This window comes from Amborella trichopoda, chromosome 3 (genome assembly GCF_054954075.1).
Source record: "Amborella trichopoda isolate Santa Cruz 75 chromosome 3, AtrichopodaSantaCruz75HAP2 v2.0, whole genome shotgun sequence".
NCBI lineage: Eukaryota > Viridiplantae > Streptophyta > Magnoliopsida > Amborellales > Amborellaceae > Amborella > Amborella trichopoda.
Window position 1 is genome coordinate 47,703,141 of NC_142338.1, and position 12,190 is coordinate 47,715,330.

Sequence of the window (12,190 nt, forward strand, 5' to 3'; positions counted from 1 at the left end):
AGACCTGGTCTCAGAAACAAAGATTTTTTTATCTTTTTAAATGGGAGAAAGCTTGGAGTGGTGTGGTAATGGCGTGCCGGCTTGTGAAGATGCAGAGCAATGCCGCAAACTAGAGAGAGAAAGAGACTGTACCGATAGTGAGAGAAAGAGAGACTTTGCTCGGCTGTTTGCTATTTTTGTAATTAAAAATAGCGGGTTTTGGGTTTGCGTAGAGGGGAAAATGGTAACGAGGTTTATATCCCTAACAAAACGTTAAATGCCACCCGCGTACCCTATGTCTCCGGCGAATTTGCGTATATTCTTGTCGGAGGAAAAAGAATGCAAGCTATCCTTGGAAATCTCTCGGAGAAAGTCACAAAACCCCTCCCTTTCTTCAAATGACATGGAAAACCCATCATTTAGAAGAAGAAAAATAAAGAGAAACTTACGGAAATACACCTGTTGCCTTTTAGAAATAATAAAAAATAAAGATAAAATTACCGAAATACGCCTATCACTTTTTAGAAATAAAAAAAAATAAAGAAAAAATTATAGAAATACACCTTTTAATGTATCAATATCACCGACGGATTGGATACAATAGGACTATTTACCTTTTGGTATAGAGAAGTCCCAATTCCCTTATTGGATTGAGACGGTTTATATAAGGTTAGAACCTTATGTTATTGAATTAAGGTGGACCTTTAAAATCCTCTAGAAGAGAGTATTCGATGCTGGAGAACCCTCCACTTAATCATCGTGATATGGGGATTTCAGAAAACAAAAAAAGAGTTTCAAAGTCTTAAAAATAGAGCATTTTATAACAAGTTATCTGGACGGTCTATTTTAAGATTTTTAAGTGTTTATATATTTGTTTGATCAATATCATTTTTAAAAAATTTAAATTTCATAACTAGGAATAAAAATAGATTTTCAAGCCATCACAAATTTTACTACATCTCCAAGTAAATTTTAGTGTGCCACTTACTTCTACAGTATAATGTGGGCGCCTTATTCAAACCTCACCCTTCTTTAATACAAGATGCTAAAAAGAATATTAAAACTGATGGGCTTATTTTTTAATAATTAATGCACATATCCTCCGAAATTATTGTTACATTAAAAGTCCCCCTTTTTCAAGTTATTACACTCATACCCAATTTGTTCATTTTTTTTAAAAAAAATGATATAAATACCTATACTTCGGATTTCAAAGATCCAAAGGTTATCAAAGCCCTTGGGTGCGTTCGTGGGCCAAACTTTGGTTTCTGTAAATCCGAAGTTTAACCAATCTTGATGCTTCTTATGTCAAGTAAACGCTTTGGATTTTTAAAATGTAAAGTTTTTCCATTGAAAGAAAATGTAAAAGACAATTTTGGATTTTCAAAATCCTAAGTTTTTCTGTTCCTACAGAGGAAATTCCAATGACCACTTCAAATTCTCAAAATCCAAAGGTTGATGGATCACCCCATTTTCTTTTTTTTCTTCTGATCGGATTTTGAGAATCAGATTTTATTTTATTTTTTAGGATTTTTTTTTGTCCAAAGCAAAAACTTTTGATATTGAGATTCCAAAATTTTTAATCTTTTGAAGCATATAGGAGGCAAAAATGTGGCAAGAAGAAATTAAGTTGAAAACGCCGGATTCTCAAATCCAAAGTTAGGGAATTTTGAAATAAAAAAACACAAATTAGGTATGATATTATGGGATTTTGGTAAGGAAAAAAGTTTATATAAAGTTGCAACCTTAAAATGTAAAATTACATATGCACCTCAAAAATCCATTGGAAAAAGTTGTTTTAATTGATCATCTCGACATCGAGATGTATAAATATGAAAAAGTAAAAGATTTTGAGTTTCAAAAATAGTGCACCTTGCAACACATTATCTAGACCGTCCATTTTCAATATTTTCATAGATCTACTTGATTGTAACCATTTTTGGAGTTTTAAAATTTTATAATTAGATATGAGCTCATAGGTTTTCCCATAATCCTAAGAATTGTTTATACCAAAATTACATATTATGATAAAATTTGGAGGTGCACCTTAATTGGATTGTTTAAGGTTGCAACCTTATAGACACCACACCTTTTTGGTAATAGGGAAAATATATGATGAGATCATTTACCTTTAGTATAAGGTTGTTACAATTAATCTTGACCATTGGATGTGAAATTGGATGGTTGCATTTATTTCATTGACCATTTACTTTTTTCAGGATTGTATATAATAAGACCATTTACTTTTCGTACATGGAGGTAACAATTACTTGCAATCATCCGATGTGAAATCTGATAGCTTAGGTGTGACAAAAAGTTCAAGAAAATTTCTTTTGAACTTTGAGCTTGGTCAATGAAATAAATGCAACCATCCAATTTCATATCCAATGGTCAACATTAATTGTGACCACCTTGTACCGAAGGTAAATGGTCTCATCATATACTTTCCCTTTTGCGGAAAAAAAAAAAAATGCTCTCATAAGGTTTGTCCTTTAATTTTTATACAATGATAACATTAAAAGTCAAAAGATTCTATATACCCATGGGAGTACTTCCCTCGTTCACCCCCTATGGTAAAATTGAATCTCGGAGTATTCTTAGGGTACCGAATGTTAAAAAACGTGACCTCTTCTATCGGGGCAAAAATTAAACAAAATGATAATAAAATAAACCACCATTAAATTTTAACACAGATCTCTAAAAAAGTTATCACTTAGGTGAATGGGTTTATTGATAACTTTTTTAGAGATCTGTGTCAAAATTTATTGGCGATCATTTGAGATCCTACTTACATGGATGTGGGAGGGTCTCATAGTATCATTACTCTAATAATAATAATAATAATAATAATAATAATAATAATAATAATAATAAAAGAATACAAACAAGAACAAGAACATGAAAAAAATAAATTTGGGTAAGTTCAGACTTGGCATAGTAAATATGGAAAGAAGTTTGTTTAATCTATGTAATTATACATTTTCAAATATTTCATGCATGTGTTCGTTGGAAGGAGAGACCTTTGGCATGTCAACAGTAAGGAACGGGAATGGCATTCGGGCTTCCTTGTTACGGAATACATACGTCCCACCTCATTTGAGGTGGATCGTGTTAGAATTTCATAATAGTGTAGAAAACTCTTTGTATATCAATTTGATAAAGAATATATAAGACCCATATAAATATACGGCCAATAGATAGTAACAGTTATGGATAGACACCACTTAATCTTATCAAAAGTTATCAAAAGATATGTATCCATACAGATGGATATCCCTACTGATATGACATGTATCCATATCTATACGTTAACAACTTTCTCTACAGATCTTACCCAAGTTTTTACCTACCAATTTTTTTTTTTTTTTTCATGCAGGCTTGGTTGGGCTCCTGCTAGCCCATGCCTTACCCAAACAAATACTCCGGGCCCATTATCCAAATCCACCAAGCCTGCCCATAGGCTGGCCCGGACCCATTAGCAGCCGTTATAATGACAAAATGTCTCTTTTCCTTAAGGCGAGTGTTTCTAAACAATTCAATACATACGAGGACAAATAGATGCATCACAGTCAAATTGGAGTGATTAACGGTGATGGATAAGGATGTTTGACTCACCAGAGGCAAGACTTTAATTATAGGGTTGGCAACAAGCCGGGCCAGCCCTAGATCGAGCCCCACTCTGGTCCTTGTAGGCCTAGCTCAGGCCCCGTCCCACCTAGACTGAGACAAAGGCCCCTTAGGCCTAGCCCAGCCCTGTTCTAGCCGGGCTGGACAAGCCTAACGTATTCAATAGGAAAAAAAACAAAGAAAAATTAGGGAAAATTCAGGACCCAAAAATTTAAGGAAAACATAAGGCCATATAGTACCTGTGGCCCTGGTCCCAACCTCGCTGCACTTAACCTAGCCCTTCTGTGGCATTTTATGGTCAAGGCCCTAGTTATTCAGTGAGCCTATTGCTGCCCTTATTTAATGATGGGTTACTCTCGTTCTCAAAAACCTCGAGCTGCAATGAACTGTGGTGGCACTGTGGCTTTTTTATAGCTTCGGATTATAGTCCAATTCTTCTAATTGAGTCCTCAAGGATTTAGCAAGTGTTTTAAAAAAAAGTAAGTTTCCAAAGGAGGGTACATGTACTTATTTTAACATCATGGATATAAACTATTTCTCATTGTCGAGATATTTTGTTATTATGATTTATTTAGTGGTCTAAAAATATGATCACCCTTAATAATAAGGGTTTCTATAAAATGCAGCCTTCAAACAAAGAAAGGGAAATTATTAAAAACATCTCTATATTTTTTTAAAATACAAAGATTACCATTTTTTTATATAAATTACATTCATACCCAATACTATTTTTGTCTACTTAAAATGCGTTTGCTAGGGGGACCTCGTGTGGTGATGCCCTTGGACATCACAACCCTCTAAGAGCTTGTGATGCCCAAGGCATCGCATTTGTTGCCTTGGATGCACCCAAAAGTACACCCGTGAGATAGCCTTGAGCATCACAACCATATTAGGACCGTGATGTTGATAAGGCCCTGATGCCTAAAAGCCCCCAAATGGACTTATTCGGCATCACAACCATATTAGGGCTGTGAAAAGTATTTTGGGTTTTAAAAAGAACAATGTTGGTTATGGACATATATAATTTAACATTCTTGGTTTTTTTGAAGTTTTGAAAAATATCTATATTTTTCTTAAATTTCACCAAAAATTTCTAACATCTATGATTTGGGAGGCCATTGGAAATCTAGAAACTTATGGTCGATTCAAGTGCTAACAGCATCATACTTTTGCTATTCATAATTTTCAGCCAAAAGATTATGTCCTCCATCGTAAGAATATTGCCCATTATTTTCAGCCAAAAGATTATGTCCTCCCTCGTAAGGATATTGCCCATTCCACTATCACTGTTGTCCAAATTTTCATCCCGGATTATATATACGAAATATATACAATTACACAGATTTTTTATTTTTTATAATTTTTTTTTTTGTACTTTTTATAATATCCTCGAGTTGAACCTCAACTCGAAACAACTCAGGTTCACCCACTACCCGAGCCCGAGCTGACTCAACCGATTTTTCAAATACTGTTTTAAACAAGGCATAATGTTTTATCTTTTCACCTTTTAGCATGGGGTGTGGTTTCTATAAGGTTGCAACTTTAAACAATCCAATTAAAACGAGCCTCCAAATTTTATCATAGCATGTAATTTTGGTGAAAAAAATTATTAGGATTATCTCAAAATCTATTTTCATATCTAATTATAACATTCTAAACTCCACAAATGGTCAAGATCAAGTCGATCTATAAACATATAAAAATATTGAAAAATGATTGTCTAGAAAATATATTGCAAGATGTAATATTTTGGGGACTCTAAATCTTTTTTTTCTTCATATTCATACATCTCGATGTTGAGATGATCAATGAGAAGTTTTTTCAACAATAGATTTATGAGGTGAGTATGTAATTCTACATTTTAAAGTTGCAACTTTATATAAACTTTTTCCTTTAGCCTTGGGCCAAATCTATGTACAAACATTTCGAAACTTCAGCCCAAAACCGCAATGAAGTGTTGAAATTTCGGTGCGGACCTTCTTGGGCTCTTTCCGGAATTCGGAATTACATATTTCATGAGGGTTGTTTTCGTCTTGAACAATAATAAAAAAAAGCAAAAATTTCTCGAGTTTTTCTTTTTAAGAAGTAACCGTCAGAAGAGCAAGGGTTGAACCTGGTCGGGACCCATTGGGTTACGGCGTATACGTGGCACCAGTCAAATGGCTGATGGAAATGGGTACCGCTGGTCTATTCGAGGATAGATGCTAGTGACAGACGGGCAACACATCCGCTAACCACCGTCCATCTTATTAATGTACAGCGGAGATGAAAACTAACCATTGACGTACCCTCGTGGACTAATGTTTGGCCATTAGATTGGGCCCTATCAATCTCAACCATTGGAAGGGTATTTGTACTCCCTCCAAGCCCGTCCGCATGATTGAATCTTTTTTAAAAAAAAGTATATAATGGGGCAATCTATTTTTGATATAACGTGGTCACAATTAATTTTAATTTTTAAAAATTAATTTTAAATATGAAATTAGATGATTGTATTTATTATATTAATTAAATTTAAACTTCAAAAAAAAAAATTAGAACTATGTGACACACAAGCTTTTAGATTTTCACATGGTATGGATGTACATAATTGTAACCACCTTGTAGAAAAAATAAATGGTTGCATTGTATACAATCCTATATTTTTATGAAAATATATAGTAAGACCATTTACTTTTGGTACAAGACAGAAGGGCCTGCCATTAAGAATGAATTTGCATGGGGAAGATGATCAATCATTCCTCAAAAAGAAAAAAAAAAAAATAGAAGCCACCAAATGGCTAGTGTGTATGTTTGGGTTAAGACAACGAGGATTTGAAGATGAAATTGACACTATCTAACCTCTCGAGTTCGAGTAGAGAATGTCACAACTTTTTTTTCCTTTTATTAACATTATGACTCCTTTCTTTCCCTACCTCACCGCGCCAATTTTGAACGAACGATAGACTGGATTATATAGTCATAATTAATCTTGACCATTGGATGTGAAATTGAGTGGCTGTATTAATTTCATTGACCAAGCTCAAAGTTCAAAATAAATTTTTTTGAACTTTACTTGAATTTTTTTAAACTTGAATTTTGTGAAATTGGCTGTATTTTTTGGGTAATTCAGTGGGTAATAAGACCCCTACCATGTAGGGAGGGAGTCCGAGACCTCTTCCTAGGCCATCAAAGGTCATACCATTGTCACCTCCGCTCATAGTCTCAAAACTTCATGCAAAAAGTGAAGCTCTTAAGTAGCCCTTCCTCCTCAAGGAGTAAGCGCATGGTATGCTACCAAAGAAGTATGGTTTACATGATCAATAATACACAATGATTTAAAAGACAGATGGGTGACTCCGATTGGGGACCAAAAAAAATAGTCTTGATTGGTGAATCAATGATCTGGATCACCATTTTACTGTGTAAAAAAAACAACGAATTGACAAAAAAAACACCTGAAAAGCAATGAACTGGCAAAAAACCGGTCTAGACAACAGTTCTGATCGCTGTTTTAATGTAGAGAATCATTGTTTTATTGTGCATACTCCGGTTCCATTCTAGACTCGGCCATTTTCATTTATATATGTAAAACTGGAATGGGGTAACCGATTTTGGGGTCAAATCGAGTGATTCCGTGCTGACCTAGTGTTTTTTAAATAACTTGTAATACACAACACTCTCTTACTTCTCTTCCCTTCCTCTCTTATCATTGTACATTGTAAATTTCTCTAAGTCCATTGCTCTCTTCTTGCACTTGTCTTTTCAAATAAAAAAGTTGATTTTTTAAAACCAAAATACCCCCAATTTAACTACATGTATCTCCCAAAATGTGCCGGCTTGACATATTTTATGTACCAGTCCAGATTTTGCTATTAAAATTGTGCCGGTCCTACATAAAATATGTAAGACTAGCTTAGAGAGACAAAGATGGAGCATGATAATAAAAAGAGAATGTGGGTTTAAATGTGGGTATTTTGATTTAAAAATTAACATTTTTACTTAGGGGGTGATGCAAGAATAAACAAGGGTTAATAATATAGTACAAAATGTAGGAAAATATCAAAAAAAGGGGTTGAAACACTTTACAATATCATTAAAAGGATAAAAAAATTACAAATTATATTTAAGGTGCTTTTAAATTTTATATTAATTAGGTATTTTTTTATAAAAGGCATTGAAAGTGTTTTAAATGCCGAAGATCGGTGTTGAGAAGCCACAATAATTAGAGATGCTTTAATATTTTTATCCTAAAATAGGCCTTAACGAAATGTACCTCTTTAAGGTAAAATTACCAAAGTACCTTAAATTATTCTAAGTCCCCAACGCCGAAAAAGGGTAATTAGAATTTCTTATTTTTTTGAGAAATTAAATAATTAATATACAAATTAAAAAACATACCCTCAAGTGTGTTTGTAATCTATTGACTCCTTTAATGGCACTGTAAGGTTTTAACTCATTTTGATATTTTTCTCTCTCTACACCGTATTGTATATTTTAAGATTTCATTGAAGGACACTATTTTTATGAAGTCGTAAGACTCATATGTAGATAATGGTCCCCTCTTCATAGTACATTTTTTAGATGAATTTTAGACCTAATCAGGTACATATAATCTTTAATACAGAGAACATGAATATTTGTTCAAAAAGTAAATTTTAAGATTTAAAAATGATAAAATTTTTAAAGAAATTTACAACTGTTAATTTCATTTTTTTTTGGAGAGACTGCAACTCTACGATGCGGGGACGCAAATGTAGTTATGCTTCCTTGACACATATACCACTTTACCTTTATATAAGTACATTAAAACCGCGCACTTGCGGACACTATATCTATCTTGAAAATGAGGGAGACACAATCCCCCAACCTATATGGGTAATGCATCCACACTAGTTGGTATTGTGCTCCTTTGTTTGTTGCTTGTTGCTTAACATTCAAGTCCGAAGCTTAATTCGTACCAATGGTAGGGGCTCTCTCCTTACTTATTCCCCCAAAAAAGCGAAAAGCTTTCGAGTTTAATTGGTTAGCGCTTGATAATTTACGACAATTCAATGAGGTTCAATTTTTATAAAAAATAGAGGCCTTCTCACCAAAAAAAAAAAAAAAAAAAAAAGTCAAAAGCGTAACAGGCGTTACAATGTTGTGGTAAACAAAATCCGGCAACAAGGATACCTGTGTCTTATGAGTAAACTGTGGGGGTAGATAGGTGCTTTGGGTAACATGGAGGGGCGAGCGAAGAGGCATTTTAGGAATGCGCGTGCCATGTACAGACAGGGTATCGTTATCGAATTGCTTTAGCGACACGTGGCACGAGATGATTACGCGCACTTTGGGTGCATCTCATTTGGCCTTTTGCTGAATTTACGCGGCGCGAATGCAGGGGAAAGCGGAAAAGAAACGAATGTGTGATTCGATGCACTCGTCATTGCTCATAATTTATAGTATTATAAGCGAGAGAAAATATTGTATAAGATCTTTTCCACTCGTGTGTGTGTGTAAGACGTCAAATGATTTTTTTAAAATTCTGTACAGATCTATAAAAAAACTTAAATTTTATTTGATAATATTTTTAAAAATTCATGTCAATTTTAATGATAATTTTTTAAAATCCTACCCACATAAATCGGAGATGGTCCAATAGAACCATTACTCTTATAGTAATGAATTACATGAGTATAATTTGTATAAAGTTGCAACTTTAAACAATCCAATTAAGGCGCACATCTAAATTTTATCAAAAATATAATTTTAATGTTAAAAACTATTAGGATGGCTTGAGAATCTTTTTCATATCTAATTATAAAATTTTAAGTTCTAAAAATGGTTCAGATCAAGTAGATTTATAAACACATGAAAATCTTGAAAATGGATTGTCAGGATAATGTGTTGCGAGATACACTATTTCGCATTTCGAAATCATTTTTTCTTTTCATATTCATATATCTCAATGTGGAGATGATCAATTAGAGGGTTTGTCAACATCTAAACAACTTTTTATTATGGATTTTTTAGGTGTATATTTAATTCTAAATTTTAAGATTACAACCTTATATAAACTTTTTCCATTATCTATTATTTAGGTCCCTCGTAAATTTATTTGAGATAAATATGGGTAGTTTTATGTATCAGACTATACGTGGAAAAGTTGTTACTTTATTCAAAGCAATTTGTTGAAAATTGCATGTATAATCCATAATTAAGCTAAAAATAATTGTAACAATAGCTAAAAATCACTGGTAAAGAGTTAAACATTTAAATTATATTATATAAAATATAAGGCTGCACCAAATAACTCACGTAATAACATCATGTAGAGTGTATTAATTTTTGATAAGACAATCTACTCCTGATAAAATTGGCTGAGATCAATGGGCAATGTTGTATGGAATTATATAATTTGGGTTAGATCCATGGTCAACCACATAACTCCTTGATTTTAAACTGTTATACCGCCTTAAAAGTTTGATCTGTCTCCATAATTTTCTAGAAACAAAATTGCCAAATGAACTCCCCTCCTAGATCTTAGATATTCCTCTCTCTATCTTGGTTCCAAGTTCAGGCAATGTCTAGCTCCGAACCCTAGTCAATATGTGCTAATAAAACATCAAGATAGGAATTGTGCTTCGGCATAAGTGGTCAGTGTCAAGCAATGCTACATCTCAAGTTCGATTCCTACCACTAGATTACAAAAAAGAAAAAAAAGCAAAAAACAAAAAAATTCAAACCAAGAGCTTCTCAAAAGTCTTACCGACTCTCAAAATATAAATAGAAGTTCTCTCTCGGGCCCCACCGGGTACTCATTCGAATATTCAATAGAAATTATTTTGCGTGAATAATATTCAATGGAATTGATTTGGAGAATATTTGAGAATTGAGATTCTGAGGGGGGTGGGGTATTCAAAGGGATTGGGTTTCAAACTCAAGCCTTAATGCACGACGCAATGTGTGGAAAGAGACCATCGGACCCACCACCACCAAACCAAAGTAGATTTTGTTTAGTAGTAAGCGTTTTTTAAAGTACTACTGTGGTGGTGTTAATGGTGGAAATGAAAACTCCAACATGGTGATTAGGGTGTGGGGTGCTATAACCCCGACTCCAACCCTTTTTTTAAAGTAAACTCTCATGCTCTCAATCCAAATTATTGAACGGTTGAAACTATATCAAATTTAATCCCCATGCTTTGATTTAGTTAAAATTTTGGATATGATTTTTACATTAGAATTTTGAAAATATAAAAAGTTGGGCTCTAGAATAAAGGCAAAGACATTTGGTGTGCTCGCGGGTGGATCAGTATTTACCTTCGCCCTTTTCTTTTCTATATATATATATATATACATAGGGAGGGGGTTTACAAATAAATTCTATTTTATTTTTGATATAAAAAATAGTCACATATATTTGATATTTTACAATTAAGTCTTATTTTTTGAAAACATAAAGTGCATTTCAATTCTATCTCTTTTTCTATACATTGGATTAAGCTCAAATTTTTTATATCTATAATTGCCACTACATACACCTATAAATAATATTTAAAAATAATCTAAAATAAATAAAATTACCAAACTATACCTATACGATATAGGGATGTTGGGTAATTTTACTTATTTTAAATATATTTTAATAGTTTTTATCGATGTTTGATGGCAAGATATATAGACATAGCTTATCTAAACTTAATCCAATATATATATAAAAAAAACTTTATATTCTAAAAAAAAAAAGAGGATTTAATTGTAAATTATGAATATATGCATCTCCTTGGCCCCATAAAACCTAGAAAATATTTTTTATGAGAAGAAGAAATTGTGGTGAAAATGAGCCGACCAAAAAAATTATAATTGCATTCACATCAGTATGAATCATTCATAATTATCGAGGTCAGAAAATATATATTTTAAAGTATTTAATTATTATTTTTTCATGAGCTTATTTTTTGTGCTTTGATTGTTAACTTGTCAATTCCATTAGATCCAAAAGAGGTTTGAAGAAGTAAAAGTAGTGCACTCGCCTCAGCTTTGTTTCATGAGATATTGAGACTGAAAATGTCATTTATTCCAACTTTGGGGGCGAAACAAATATTAAAATATAATATATTTCTCGCATTTTGAGCGCGTATACTATGCTCCCTCGCCTACTCCCTCGGTTAGAACAGCAACTTAGGAGGATTTTTTCAATCCGAAAATTTAAGATTTGAGTATTGCTGAGTATTCTAAAAAAAAGATTATAATTTCAGTTTTCTAACACTGATCTCACCATCTAAAAATTGGATGGTCTTTATTCAATCACGAGACATTATATTTTTTCAAGTACACTAAGGGTGCAAATAAAATTTTTTTTATTGAATTTAATCTATGTGTTGAAGATATTACATCCCCAAAATTTGAAGTTCTGAAATTAATTGTAATTGAACATTCTACGCAGGTTGGATTAGAATATCTTTTGGCATTTTGGTTAAGACACCCAGATTAGGGAATGGTGGACCAATAACGGTCCACCAATGCGTGGAAAAAGTAATTTTTCTAGAATGAATCTCGAAAATAACTTTTTGTTGACAAATTCAAGCATCGGGCAGGCATACCAAACATGGTGTATAATATT

At 33.0% G+C, this 12,190-nt stretch overlaps 1 pseudogene; it reads left to right on the forward strand.

Annotated features, from left to right (window-relative positions):
* Positions 1 to 2,978: 2,978 nt before the first annotated feature.
* Positions 2,979 to 3,102, forward strand: LOC148782919 (U6atac minor spliceosomal RNA; annotated as a pseudogene).
* The last annotated feature ends 9,088 nt before the right edge of the window (positions 3,103 to 12,190 follow it).